General features: G+C 41.0%; 1 protein-coding gene and 1 pseudogene across 3 annotated transcripts in view; both read right to left on the bottom strand.

Moving 5' to 3' along the window:
- CACNB4 (calcium voltage-gated channel auxiliary subunit beta 4) overlaps positions 1-16,166 on the bottom strand; it is a gene marked incomplete at its 5' end in the record, with an annotated part of 250,496 nt that overhangs the window by 217,026 nt on the left and 17,304 nt on the right. The gene's annotated exons all lie outside the window — the stretch shown is intronic.
- Positions 9,421-10,171, bottom strand: LOC306658140 (signal recognition particle 14 kDa protein-like; annotated as a pseudogene). The gene has a single exon. The product of its transcript is annotated as a signal recognition particle 14 kDa protein-like (transcript).

Here is a 16,166-nt window from a genome sequence, read left to right on the forward strand (position 1 = left end):
AGACAGAAAGTTAGCACTTCTCTGAAACTAGCATATCAACTCTGGGACAAGGAAGTGCCCCAAAGTGCCTTGGAACTCAGATCAGCATGATGGCAGCATGGGCCAGCCAACCATTTAGAAGAGGATCAGCAGATGAATTGAGAAGTATCCAGATACGAAGGACAGAGACCATTCCCGTGGCTGTTCCACACTGAGGAATTCACTGATCCTTTAGTACAAAGGGGTTTGATTTAACCTCAAGTACATTGGAATGCCACTGGGAGTTTATTGCACGTATATTTGTGATTGGTTAACTGTTCAGTGAACTGTATATAGACCATTCCACATTGTGGGATTATGCTCACCAGTTTAGATGTTCTCTAACAGCTAAAAATACATACATACTCATGATCGAATACCTAATAAAATGAATTAGGAAATTAAAGCTAATATAACATAAACTGGGCATGGTGGCACACTGTAATCCCAGCAGCTCAGGAGGCTAAGGCAGGAGGATTACAAGTTCAAAGCCATCCTCAGTAACTTAGCAAGGTGCTAAGCAATTCAGAGAGACTCTGTCTCTAAATAAAACACAAAAAAGGGCTGGGGATGTGTCTCAGTGGTTAAGTGCCCCTGAGTTCAATCCCTGATGCCAAAAAATATACATAAAAAATAAATTTAAAAGGCTGGGGATGGGGCTGGGGAGATAGCTCAGCTGGTAGAGTGCTTGCCTCTTAAGCACAAGGCCCTGGGTTCAATCCCCAGCACCGCAAAAAAAAAAAAGCTGGGGATGTAATTCAGTGTGAAGTGCCCCTGACTTAAATTCCCAGTACCAAAACAAGATAATACAACAGCCAGTATATATTAAATGCTTACTATGTGCTCATGTGCCAAGCAATGTTATTAGCCTGTTATTTTACACATAATTCATTTATTATTACCTCCATTTTGCAGGTGAAGGAAATGAGGCAGGAAGTGGTTAATTAATGTGCCTAAGGTCTCAGAATTAGGAAATGACAAAGTTGGAATCTGAACACAGTTTTGCTCCAGAGAATGTGCAGCAAACCTCGTGGCACCAAGTCAACTCCCTCAGGTGTGCTCAATCAAGATGCTAGAGCTCTGAGCAAATAAGCCAGGTAAGGTTTGAATGAGTTTTCTGCATGAGATATAATTTCAAGAAACCTCTATTAACATAACTCACAAAATTTAGACCAAAAGAAACTACTTCCGTGCTATAGAAGACACGCAGGTAACAAGTGATGAAGCATTCTGGGTGTGAGACACGAGCCAATGGGTGTTAGTAAGGACCAAGGGGGCAGATGCCTATCTAAAGGAGGCCACCACTGATCATCTGCAGGCAGTTGTCTCCCTAGAAAAGGGAAGAGCCAGTTTGTCAGTATTCTTGGATTTTCCAGAAAAGCTGAAAATTCAGATTCTTATGCAAAAATCCCCAACTTCAAGTCTTGGCAGTCATTCAAAATATTTTTTTCTGAATGATGAGCCAAACAAAACCTATCTGCAAACACAGGCTGTCACCTCTGTTCTTGATTTATTGCAGTTCTGGGCAGACAATGCAATAACCATCTTCTGAATGGCAGAGTACTTTTTACTAGAAATTAGAAACTCTGAAATGTTAGCACAACAGTCTTCAATATATCACAAGACACATAGGTTAGTTTAGGTCCTTATGTCTAATGACACAGATCTAATGCACAGATCTAATGCATGGATCCAAACACCTCTCAAGAGTCCCATCTGCTGTAGTAAATAAATGCAGCAGCCAGAGACTTGCAAGTGTCTCCAACATGAACTTCAGGCTCCCCAAGAGGTGTGCAGGAACATCAACTGGGGAGCAGGAAGGAAATATTCAAATCTACATTTATAGTGTTTTCATTCTTTTAAAATCTCATTGTTATAAGCCCCAGGATGTTCATAATATACTTCAAGTCATACGTGTCTGTTTTCTTCAAATAATAAATATACATAAAGAAGAAAAGACTTCTTGGGAGTGGGAATATAGCTCAGTGGTAGAGCACTTGTCTGACGTGTGTGAGGCCCTGGGTTTGCTCCCCAGCACTGAAAAGAACAAAGGCAACCATGATCGTGATTAATAGAAAAAAAATAACAAAAAAAGAAGCCTTCTTCCTAACACTCAGCTATGACAGACAGGTACACCAACAACAGTATCCAATACAGGCAGGCAAAGAAACTAGATCAGAAAATCCAAGCAATAGTCTAGATGATCATGAAATCCAAGAAATTCGGTCTACATGCCATACTGTAAATTCACCAGCAAACTAGACACCCAATATTAAATCAAAAAGCTTGACCTTTCACTATCCAATCAGCTGCTACACAGCAGAGCTCCTACAAACCTCACGACTGGCAGAAGGAATTGCTCTTGAGGGCAAGGGCAGATTTTTATTCACCTTTGAATGCCAGGCACCTAGCACAAAATAGGCACTTAATGCATACTCTTGCTTGTATAGTAAACATTATCTTGCATACCTGTCCCCAAACCCTAACCACCAGAATAGTTCCAATATAATCCACAAATATGTATAAAATTAGCTCCAATTTTTAAAAAGATTATACTTTTTTTCTCATGGAATTTCACTTCTGGCAAGTGCCTTGACTGGTGACAACATCCATTTTGAAGTCTTGGTTAGATCTGTTGAAGACACATGGAAAACACACACACACACACACACACACACACACACACACACACCAACTAAGAGGGAAAGGAAAAATACCAGAAAGAGGAATTTTTAGCAATGAGCTGTTCTAAGACTTTAAGGACTTCACCCAGTACAAATTCAGGCTCTTAGTTATAATGTTTAACTTCCCCACATTCCACTTAAAAAATAACAGCAAGCGGCAATTTAATTACACGATTTTTTCTCTCCTCTCTGCACTCCTCACTTTTCCTCTCCTCCAGGCAGTGCTATATATCCTCACTTTAAGCCTACAATGTTTTTTAAGAAGGGAGTAATAAATTTAAGTAACATTATTCTTGATTCGAACAGCTAAGAATATTCATATTATTAAATAAAGAGAAAACATGTATACTTTTAATTAGCATAATACATGAATGCATCTAATCCATGGATTAAATGGAATGAAGCCCACATCAGACACTTCTCAAGCACTTCACAACCTCTCAACCCCACATCTTACTGCAGCCCCTGCTGAGTGGAGCCAACCAGATTCAAGCAGGTATAATCTAACAGTACCTGCCTCTGCCTCCCCACTTTAGACACCCTTCACCTCAGGCTCAAGTTGTCTAAACCAGTCAAGCTTAGGAGCCCACAGGAGCTCCACTCTCATGCATTTGCAACCTGCAGACCACTCTTAACCAATGGTGACAGAAGTCAACAGATGTTTCCACATCAGTGCTCAGCAGCATTTGCGGGGGGGCGGGCCAGGTACCAGGGATTAAACCTAGGTTTTACAAGTGCTCTACCACTGAGTTACATTCATGATTACATTTTTTTGTGTGCCTAAGATTGAACCCAGGGGCAATTAAACACTGAGCCACCTCTCCTGTCCTTTTTATTTTTAATTTTGAGACAGGATCTCACTAAGTTGCTTAGGGCCTTGCTAAGTTGCTGAGGCTGACCTCCAATTTATAAGCCTTCTGTATCAGCCTCCCAAGTTGCTGAGATTACAGGCATGTGCCACTGCAACTGGTCCATGGCCTCTTTTTAAAAGTTTATTTTCAGAAACAGTCTTGCTAAATTTCCCAGGATGGCCTTGAACTTGTGATCCTCCTGCCTCAGCCTCCCAAGTAGCTAGGATTACAGGTGTGCATCATCACACCTGACCTGAAATGCATTTTATATGACTTCTCAAAAGTTTCTGAGATCAAATACTCATTAGTCTCAGCAGTGGTGGTCAATTAATAATATATGCTTGTATTGGCTTTTTCTCCTTTTCTCTTAATAGTTCCTTTACTCTAACTGGGACTATGTCCCAAATGAACTGCCTGCATGCAAACATTTATTTCAGGCATTGCTTTTGAAGTAACCCAGACTAAGAGAGTTGATGAGCAAGCATCCATAGAAAGCAGACCCTCTGGATTACAGAGCTGGATCACCAACCACGTTGCTTGGTGGTAAGTAGGATGGTAATACTCCCTGGTATACAGCAGCATCCCATTTGCTAATACTCATAACTGTGGTGGACTGGGATAAGGTACAGATGGAATGTGAAATAATGAATTAGTTGTGGTATTTGAATGACATGGGGTCAGTGATAATTCTAAAAATTATGGAGTTGTCTAGCTTTTGTTAACTCCTTTGAAAGCCTCAAAAAGATAAAATTTAAATTACATGTTCAGCAATTATAGGTCAGTTGACTATCAACTCAGGACACTAAAAGGCCTCTCTGACAGCATTTTGATTGACTCATTTCCTGGGGCCATAGGGGAAATGGTGCTAAAAATCAGGCTCAGGAACTAATTGTAAAGTTGCAAGACCTGCATAGAAGATTGAATGCATAGTCTATGTCAAGTAAGGGTACTGATAGGAAAAAGGGGGACTCGGTGACCTGGAACTGGGGCATTTAGGTGGATGACCTTAGGAATCTTTAATCTTCAATTTCCCCTGAAATCTCTAAGCCATTAACATCTCCCTCCTCCTTGGTGGGGAAGAGCACCCTGCCCTTGCTTAGAGAGCCTGCAAAGTCCTCACACAAGGCGGCTGTCTAACAAGGTAATTCTTGTCCTTTTTAAAATCCACAACCACTTCATCACTTTCCCTCTGAGCCAATAACTAGTCTGGCCTTGGCACAGTCCATGCAGAAAAATAAACTTCCTGCTGCAGCATAAATTGCTTATTCAACAAAGGAATACATATCAGCAGGAACCAATGTAAGATTATCTGAAGAGGATCCTGAGGATTTTAAACCAGGGATTACAAATATCAAACTGAATAAAGAATAATTTATTGACATGGGAGCACTCTCTTACAACTGTGGGTTCAAGGCACTGGCAAGGACACCTGGGTGCTAAAACCCAGCTGCAATGGCTCCAAGGAGCTTGGACAGCATGATGACTTCCTGTTAATTAAGCAGAAATTCTGGAATTAAGGAAAGCATCAGAAGAGCCAGGGTAATTAGACTGTTAGTATGTACTCACCATATGCGGCTGAGGAATTCCTACCTATGTTTCCTGTACAGACGAGGCTGTAAGAAATGAACTGATGAAGGAGGTCCTGGTGTCTCTGAGATGTGCACTCGCATCATTTAGGAACTAATTCACGTCCTCTAGGTGCCACCACTCCAGCCACTGCTGTAGCAATCCCTTCCACACAGGCTTTAACCAGATTCACCAAGTGTGTGGCCTTTGGTTTCCTGGCCCTAGGTTTCTCTGACAATAAGGTATAAAATGATAGGCACTTGAATAAGTGCAGCTTGATAGTACGAGGGAGCAAACTTCTGCAGGGCTACCCCAGATCAGTGGGGGATAAAAGTTAATGGATAAAAACTTCACCCTTTCCTTGTCCTAGTGGACATTCTGTTTGTTTGTTTGTTTGTGGTGTTTCGTTGTGTTTTTGATTTTAAAGGTGGACATATGTGTCATAGGGCTTCACAGGGAGACATGTGTCATCAATCACTAGTTGCTCCCAGAACCGACCAATATTCTGGTATCGATTTTTCACCCTTTTCACTCCTGCTCCTTGGAATCACTTCCCAAGTAAACTACCTACATACAGGCTTTCAGAGGAAACTAGGATCTAACAAGGCTCCATAGTTTGGGGAAGGCAGGAGAGGAGGTGTTTTAATATGGGTCAAGAGCACCCTAGGAAATTGGTCCTGCAGCAGAAGTAGTAGTGATAAGAGCGGCATCAGCAGGTACCCACCCCCAACCAACCTCCTGCTAACTCCTGTCACCAGCATACAAGCAACACCCTTCCCCCTGCCCCCAGTAGAATCAAATGCTACTTTCACACATACCCTCCACCCTGGGTCTTTCACAGCTCAACCTCATCAGCTGATAACAAAGTAAGTAAATACAGAGACATGAGAGTGAAAAACGAGGAGGAAAAAGTCTCAACGGATATTTACATAAACACACACAATCTTGCAAAAGGATCTTAGCTTCAAAAAAAGAAAAAAGAGCCCATCACAGAATCAAGCATTCACGATATGTTTAACGCATTTCTGCTATTTGAGAGAAATTTCTCCTTCTTTCTATATCTTTTGATACAATAGCAACCTTTGTTAATATTTACAACTGAACAAGCAAGAATATGTCATGACTTCAGAAAAATAAACACGTAAAAGTAGGCCCAAGGCACTAGAGAAGTACCTTGGTGCAAGAGTATGTGCTCAGCATGTGTGAGACCCACGGCTCAATCCTTAGCAACAACAGTAGACCCCCGGATAAGAATTGCTCAAAACACCACAAAGTACCGTACCCCATAAAAATGTTTTCACACGTGAGTCAAGGAATGATTTTTCCTTAACTAACTAACCAACCATGCTCAGTCAAGAATAGGGCACTTCTTAGAAAAACAAAAGAAATTTTTTTGAACTGGAGGTGTTCTAGTACTGAGCTCTTTCACCATCCCTTTTTATTTTTTCAGACAAATTCTCACAAGGTTTCCCAGGCTGGCCTCAAACTTGTAATCCTCCGGGCTGAGCCTCCAGAGTAGCTGGGGATTATAAGTATAAGCCACTGAACCCATAGAAACACACAAGAATTTTAGCAAACCAAACACGTTCTTTTAATTTTTTTAAAAATTTCAGACAATATCTCACTATGTTGCTAAGCTAGTCATGAATTTGAGACTCCAGTGATCCTCCCACCTCAGCCTCCCAAGTAGCAGAGATTACAGGCATGTGCTAGGACACCTGGCTACATCCCTTTTTTACAAATACGTTTTCATGTTTCATTAATGTAGCTGCCTTAAAGAATCATTTATGTACTAACTGGGTTAGGGGTTGCAATTTTTTTGGGGGGTAGGGATGTACAATTAATTCTTTACGTCTGTTAATCACAGATGCTTAGAATTCCAGTATGGGGCCCCATGAAATCATATATGCTTTGTCTGATTAGCACAAAATCATAACACAAAAATGGATGTCATAGAAACTGTGCAGCAACAAGAGAGCCTTGGTTTTGTCTTCTCAATAGATTTTAAAATAACTTGATGCATTAATTACTACATTGTTGATTTTTTTTTTTAATCTTTGGAAAATTTAATTTGGACCATATTTTCTTTCTCTTGCTGAAAACATCAAATATCCCCAAATATGCTGGGTTCCACAGCTTACAAATGTGGTGGTGGGTTGGGGACAGTTACATACTGTCCCCAACTTTCTATAGAAAGATAAGACACTTTCCAAACTTGCTTCTGAGTATTTCCTTAAAAAGTGCTCTAAAGGTTTTTGACAATAAATGACAAGTAAAAAAAAAATAAATAAATAAGGCTTTATTTTCTCCTTTTCCCCTTTGTAAGTACTGCATGATGGAGGAATAAGGAAGGAAGACGGGTTACGTCAGTGTTGATGCCCCAGGGATTGCTGCTGGGTCCTCTGAGGTGCACCCATATCACGGAGACCTGATGCAGCCATGCACTGAGTAACCTGAGATGCCTGGGTAAGTGCATGACAGTCCGTTGTGGCCGTGGGGGGCTGCACAACACTTGGGGACTGGGAGCTGCCTGGTTCTTCTTGATGTTCACAGGGCTGCTGGCCTTGAGGAGTAACAAAGAAACTAGGAATAAACCATGACCAGAGGTCTCTCACCTGCTGCTGCAGTACCACAGGTTCACTTTTGTGGGTCTTACAATGTACATTTACAAACTAAATGTATTTACTGAAAATCAAACGAGGAAAAAAAAAAAACGCATTTACTAATTCCTGCATCAAATTCTATTGACTCTTAAGAATAGTACATAATTTGACTTGGCTAGCAAATGAAAGTTGGAAAGTAGAATCCACTTTAAACAGGTTGTCTAACAATTAATCATTTCATCAAACTATATTACTGCATCCTAATCTGCATGAGTATTAAAATTGTTATTCATATGTGCTTCTTCATAGTTGTTATATCTCACAAATGACTTTGGATCAGAAACAAGTAATCAAAGTCTGCATATTTAATAACTGTTGTTCACATTGAAATTTCTTATGCTATTAATATCTAAGTTCCCTTCTGTGACTTTAGGCTATTTTAAAAAGGGGGGAAAATACAGAAACCTTGTTACCATGGAGACCGTAAGCCGGTCAGCCCATCTGCTGAAGAGGATATAAAATTTTGTAAGTAGAATTTTAAAAACCTTACTATAAGAAAGACTTCCTCAAACACAGCAGTGGGGAGGGAACTACAGACAGTCTGGAAAATAACCATTTCCAAAATTGGGGCTATTGATTCTTTTGCTACTAATCAGGAATTCACAATAATTCTCATTGGGAGAAAACTATAATATCTATATGTTAGGACACTAAAGGTGTGAAATATACTTTAGTATATTCTATGCTAATGATGTGTCATTTTTAGGGGAAAAAAATATAAACATACAAAAAACTAATCCAGTTTTATTCAATTTTGAAACCTGTTCCAGATGTTTATCACATTTTTATAAAAATAGCCTACACAAAAAATTATGTATTTTAAACAATTATTGTATGAAAGTACAACAGCATTGTTAGTACTTCATAATATTTAGCTGATGCCATCTGTTTTCTAAATAAATGAGTTCCTAGTCCAGAAACTTATTCATTCAACAAACACAACGCAAACATATCAGGCAGGTATCAGGCTCTGACTAAAATGAAGTCATGAGAAACATCAATGTGCATCCTTTAAGAACTAAGAGAGGTGACTAATCTTTATCCCATCCATCCATTCCATATGGGTTTACTGAACACTAAGTGCCAAGCACAGTTCTTCGCACTGGGAATGGCACGGTGACCAAAGGCAACAAAAGTGCCTACCTTCCTGAAGCTGACATTCACGTTAAATTCACAAATAGATGATAATAATTGGAAGAGGAAGTTTAGAGGTAAGAACAAGGAACTGGAACATGACAGAATGACTCCTTCTATCAAAAGCAGTCAGATAAAGATTTCAGAACAGGTGACATTTTTATTTTTTCTGGTATTAGGGATCAACCCATGCCCTCACACATGCTAGGCAAGCATTCTACCCCTGAGCTATACCCCTGTCCTTTTCTAAACTTTTTCTTCTCTTTTTTGATAATGAGGATTGAACTCGGGGGCACTTAACCACTGAGCCACATCCCCAGGCCCCCTCTTTGTTTTTCAATTTAGAGACAGGGTCTCACTAAGTTGCTTAGGGCCTCGCCAAGTTGCCAAGGCTGACTTTGAACTTGCAATCCTCCTGTCTCAGCCTCCCGAGTCACTGGGCTTACAATTGTGCACCACAGCACCCAGGCTTTTCCAATTTTATTTTATTTTTTTTTCTTTTTGCTGATAAACAGGTGTTTAATGATACACTGCTCTTCACAGAGATGACTACAGAAACTTTTTTAAACTATAATTTAGAATTATACAACCATGCATCACAGATATGAAATAAACTAGCTTCTTACCACAACTACCTGACAAACACTGCAACCTTTCTTCTCTCCAAAATAACCCTAATATCACATGAAACCAGTTATCAGTGGGGGAACCAGAAACCTAGATTTATGGAAAAAACTATAAACAAAAAGAAAAATAGTAGTTCAGTGGTTTGTGCTGCTTTGCTCTTCTTACTCTTGCTCTTTTTGTCTCTCTTCTTCAGTCCATCCATGTTAGCTCTCGATAGGTCTGAAAAAGCCATCTGAAACTTACTCACTTCTTTGGAGCTCACCACTGTGCTGATCTTTTTCCCATCCGTTGCTCTCAACAGACACTTGTTTCTGAGGGCTCAACACCCTCCACAGAACCCTTCCTCCGTGCGGGTTTAGTTCAACCATCATACTTCTTCAAGGTGATGTACACACTGCCCGACAACCGACACTTCTGGAAAAGCCTGGTCAGCTCCGTCAGGAACTGCTCGCTCTCCAGCAGCACCATCGCAGCGCTGCAGGACCCTCCCAGTCAGCATAAGCCCAGAGCAGTTCTCCAATTTTATTTTGAGACAGGGTCTGGCTAAATTGCCAAACTGACCTTGAACTTGTGATCCTCCTGCTTCAGCCACCCGAGTGGCTGTGATTACAGGCGTGTGCCACCATGCCTGACAAGAGGTGACTTTTGAGATAAGATTTAAGAGGTAAACAGTAGTATACTAGACAAGAATGGGGACTATCCTTTCAAGCCAAGGGGGCACAGAGTAGAGGCATAGATCTGAGATAATGTCTAATACAGGGCCAGCTTTTATTTCCCAGCTCCAAGACACCTTGAGAAATTCAAGTGGTTAAAGTGGTTTCATGAATATTACATTTTAGGTAAATTAGTGTACACAAAGTGATTTAAGAGCATAATTAGTTTTCCTAAATAACAAAATTCTAATTAAAGAGCATTCATGCCTCAAGATAAGATCATGGTCAAATTTAATAGTACTAGTTACCTTTTAATTTTATAAACCTTTTACAAAGGTAACATCTCAGTCAAAGATGTTATAATGAGGCATGGCAATTAAGCATCTCCATTCTCCATTCTACAAAGGTGGAAACTAAAACGACTTTCTCCAGGTCTAGTAATTGGCTAAGCTAGACCTTGAAATTGAGATGCTGCTGAAAATACTATGTTCCTTCAACTACAGCAGAATTTAGTGCCAATTCTAGGGTTTTCACAAAATATCAGGAAAATGCTTTCAGAGAGCAATATGTCACAAACACTGTTGATCTTAGGAAGAAATCTATACTGATCTATTTCATGCATTTGGCAAAGAGAGTAAGGCCCAGGAGAGCTGAGGATAGTCAACTATCAGCAAACTCAAGCATCATGAGTACAGCATAATGATTTCCTTAAGAAGGGGAACCAATCAAGAAAGAAAGACCATCTTCTTCATCATCAAAGATTTTTAAAAATAGTCCCCCATCCCACTCTCCACTCCCAACTCCTGCACCAAAGTCAAGTCCTGCCCCTGAGGCCATTCCCCTCTTCGAAGTGGCTGCTTCAGCTCAGTGCCACTTAGCCCATGTAGTAAGCTTGCAATTATGCTTTTGCTATGTTTATATGAGAATTTAGCCACCACCCCCAGATTCTAGTGCCATCACCAAGTCTAGCATCAGTTAGCAGAAGAATGGAATGATTATGAATTTTGAACAAGCTGAGACAGAACATAAACAACTGAATTGTTAAGAAAATAAATAAGCAAATAAGTTAAATAATGTTAAGAGATTGTAACAGTGCAGGATAATGAAAACTTACTGTGAAGAAAATTAAATACTTTTTTAAAACAACAAAAGAGATCATTGTGGGCAGATCTGTCAATCTGCTATCACTACTTTTAAGCAAAAGTCCATTCTCCATTGCCAGCTATGTTCTCCAAGAGGGGGGCTCTCAGAACTTGGGGCACATCCTTCAGCAACAATTGCAATCCTCTAACATAAAATCTTTTATGTAATAAGTAACTCAAAGGAAGTTTCCCTGACTGCTACGTGTAGAGCAGAGATTAGGACCAGAAGAGGCAAGACTGTATGAAGCAGAAGGGGATAGGTAGGATAGGATTCTATGCTAGATCCAGGAAACCACACCAAAGTTAATATCCAAATAAAGTCAAGGGTGGAGAGTCAGGTGAGGATCCCCATATAGGCCCATGTAAAGGGGCCGAGTTCAGAATCAGGTAGGCAGGGGAGGAATGGCAAAATTAAACAAAACTGTGAATATCACATAGGAGGTCATGAAACCCAACTTGTAGGCTAAGCAACAGAGGGGCAGAACTCAAAGTAAGTGCCAGAGACCAATTTGTTCCCCGAAACTTCAGAGCTAAACACTACCACTGTTAGTACCACCACTATCATTTCCATCTCCACCAGCACCCTTACCATTCCCAAAACCACCCCCATAACCATCATCACCACCACCTTAACACTACTACCTATGTCGTCCCCACCAGCACAATCGTTATCACCATCACCATAATCACTACCATCACCACTAATACCCCATCCTCATCTACACCATCACCTCCACCGTCACCAACCACTTCACCACTACCACCTCCATCACCATCACCACCACCACCATGGCCACCCCACCTTCATCACCGCCCCAGCCTGACCTCAGTACCACCAACACCATCATTATCATTACTGTCACCATCACCACCCTCACTACCAGGATCCTCACTCTAGGATGTTCCCTTCACAAGAACAGAGGATGGCAGAGGCTTTGAACTGCCAGCCTTCCCACCCACTTCTGAAAATGGAAGCAGCAGAATAATACAAACTGTGGTCCTGGCCCTGCTGAAAAGAGGGAAGAGCTACTGTGGATTATGATTTTAAAGAAAAAAGTTTCCATCCAGTATATACATACATTATCTCGTTTTTCAAAATTCTTGCACCACCTTCTGAGAGAGGTATTACCATCCCCTTTTTATGGATGAGGAAAAATAAGCCTCAGGGACATTATTGCTTGTCGCAGGTCACACAAACAGAAAGCAATGCAGCCTGAACCAACACTCCATTCCACCCAACAGCTCGGCTTTGCTGCCTGGGAAGAAAATTAAAATACAGCCAAGTCCATGAGGGGCTCACTGTCAATGGGAGAGACCTGTAAACATATTTCAATACAATGCAGAAGTACTCCTCATGTACTGAAGGAGGAAAAAACTAATTCTGCCCGGGGGTGTTGGAGAAGACTATACAGAGGATGTGACATTTGTGCAATTGTGAAGAAAAGGAGTAGGAGTTCACCAGAAAAAGCAGTGGAGGGGACAGTATTCAGGTGGAGCACTAGCACACCCAAGGGACATGAGGCAGTGTGAACTTCCTCCTCTGGCTTTCCCATGTCGGAGCTCTGGCCTGACTGACTGACTGACAGCCTCCCTTGGGTCCAGTAGAACCGTCCTACACCCCTCAGTCATGCCCACAGACCCCTGTCTCAAACTTTCCCTCCCTAGAGCCTAAATTCCAGAGCCCAGTAAGCCTTTTCATCCATAAAGAATTCTGGGACAAAAAGGATTTGGTCTGCAGGAACCTGGGCACCTAATTCTGAGCACCAGACCAAGCATCAGCCATAGGAGGCCAGAGGTTGTGCTGACCAAGAGGCTTCTTTGATGCCCTCTGTTTGGGTAGAAATGGTCCTGAAATAAATCCACGATAAAGCACCCTAAGGACATAAGTAAGATGGCAAAAAATATGCCCACCTCCATTTCACCAGGCTGCAGTGATATTCCCGACATTGTCTCCTAACTCAGGGTTTGGGGTGTGCATTTTGTTGTGAGGTCTTTGGGGAAAACAGATTAGGAAGGAAATTGCCCAAAGCCAGCTGGTTATGGTGGCAGCTAATAAGGTAGGCATGTGATTACAACTGCTTTTAATTTCTTTCCTCACAAAAATCAGTGTACCTATATCTTTGGGATTGTGGGTTCATGAACATCCACTTCATGTTTTCAAGCAACTCCAAATAAGTTCTGAAAAGACCCTCTAAGCCTTCTTTTCAGGAATCCATTTTTCTTATATACATCAATTCTCAAAGGAAAACATCAATATCATAACATCCTTAGCATAATTCCTCACTTAATGGACAACAAAGAGTTAAGTCTTACCCAGATCCTTACCCAGCTACCCAATCTTAAAGATCACTGCCATTCTATTTGCCTACCAATTTTTTTTGAAATACATTCCAATGAGGCTTGACAGGAATGAAGTAATGAAAACTACATAAAGTGATTTCTGATGATAAAAGAGTGTGATAGAGAGTAAAGGGCAGGGTCCATCTTAGATCGGGTAGCCAGAGGAGGTCGAAGAAGGTGAGGTTTGTGTCGAAATGGGAAGAATAAGAAGGAGTCAGTCAAGTAAAGTGCCGGGAAAAGAGTATTCTGGAAAGAGAGCAGGAGTGCAGAAGTGCAGACACGGGATTCATCTGGGCTTATTCAGAGGACGTAAGGCCAGAGACAAGGGGAGGAGGCCAGAAAGGTGAAAACTGCAAATGAAATAAGAGAGTCTGGCAGCAGTGAAATCATTACAGAGCCTTGCAGTCCTTGGCCTATACCCAAAGGACTTAAAATCAGCATACTACAGAGATACAGCCACATCAATGTTCATAGCTGCTCAATTCATAATAGCCAGACTGTGGAACCAACCTAGATGCCCTTCAATTGATGAATGGATAAAGAAACTGTGGTATATATATACAATGGAATATTACTCAGCCATAAAGAATGACAAAATTATGGCATTTGCAGGCAAATGGATGAAATTGGAGAATATCATGCTAAGTGAGATAAGCCCATCTCAAAAAACCAAAGGTTGAATGATCTCTCTGATAAGCAGATTATGACACATAATAGGGGGTGGGAGGGGGTAGTGTTAGGGTTAGGGTTAGGGTTAGGGTTAGGGTTAGGGAGGGGGGCAAGAATGGAGGAAGGAAGGACTGTATAGAGGGAAAAGAGGGGTGGGGGGAAGGAAAAAATAACAGAATGAATCAAACATTACCCTATGTAAATTTATGATTACACAAATAGTATGCCTTTACTACAGTTGTTTACAGAGAAACAACTTGTATCCCATTTGTTTACAATAAAAAAAAAAATAATGTTAGGTTACATTTTAAAATGGATTGAAATCCACCAGAAGGTTTAAAACAGCGGAATGACAAGATCTGATTTCCTTTTTAAAACGATACCTCTGACGATTTTGTGGAGAATAGACTTGGTGATGAATGGAAAGAGGAAGATTCAGCAGATCGGAAGAGAGATAGCAGTAACTCAAGCTAGGAACTAGGGTGGCAGGAGGAGAGATTGACAGATGTGGTAAGAGGGTTTTCTGCAACCGATGGAGGCGTCCTTCTGGTTTATCACTTCAATTTCATTACAAAGCTCTTTCCTGTGAAGAATGATATCTGGGGAGGATACTTTACAGCATCAGTCCATCTACATCCATGACCTTCACAGAGTCCTCAGATGCCTTGCAGGTGCCTCTGGAACTGCCACAGACAACATGAGGAGGAAATTGGGAGGGTGGTCTAGATAGAGCCCCCCGCCCCATCAACACATCTCCAAATCTGCTGATTACCAAGGACGACATCTGCAGTTTCACTTGAAGAAAAGGATTTCTGTGCTAAAATCAAACTTTGAAAACCACTATTGTGATAAGGCAGAATCTGCCTAACTGGCTCCAACATCCGTTCTCTCCCTCCTTCCAAAAATAGAGCTGTCCTGATTTTTAGCCTTTACATGGCAACTGAGTTTCAGGCGACATGTCTCAGCATCCTTTGAAGATTGAGGTAGCAACATGACAAAGTTCAGGCCACAATAGGTTGTGAGTAGAAGAAATATGTTTAACTCCTAATCGTCCCTTTAAAAATGAAGTCACTTATCCACCTCTTTCTTCTTTGAGTCATTTAGGAAATGGTGACAACTGTAACAGCCTCGTGGGATTCATAGATTCCAAATGTTGAGAACAGTGGAGCCACACACAAGTCTGCATCCTTGTACCACAGATCTCTTGAAATAAAGCCATCTCCCTACCCTGAACTTCCCACGTACCTGTGAACTATTAAGTGACTAAGAAAATACAGTATATTTTTGGTTTAGGTGTAACTGTGTCTTAGTATCTACCCAGGTGGAACTTCAAGAGTCAGTATATGATCTGTCATGTCTCTCATTCCCTCTTCTGCAGCTAGTTATGTTTCCGATGGTGGTTGCTCTACTATACAAAGAACATCAACAAGCAAATCCACAGCTAAACCAGGAGACACATGCAAAGTGAGTATAAAGCAAACCTTTGCTATTGATGTTGTTGATCTGGAGAAGTGTTTATTACTGCAGCATCACTAAACCTATCCTGACTGATAATCCTGGTAGAAAAGAACTACCCACAAAGTCTTTACCTAGATTGTATCAGACCAGAAACTATATTCATCATCTGGAGTTTCAGAAAGTATTGCTATCTAAGTCCCATTCACTGCCACCCCTAATTATGTTGAGATGTAGCTTGAACATAAGCCTTTTTTTTTTTTTTTTTTTTGCAGTACTGGGGATTGAACCCAGAGCCCCAACCGTGCTAAGCAAGCAGTCAACCACCAAGCCACATCCTTGGCCCTTTTTTTAAAAAAAATTA

Source organism: Sciurus vulgaris (genome assembly GCF_902686455.1).
Source record: "Sciurus vulgaris genome assembly, chromosome: 3".
NCBI classification, from domain to species: Eukaryota; Metazoa; Chordata; class Mammalia; order Rodentia; family Sciuridae; genus Sciurus; species Sciurus vulgaris.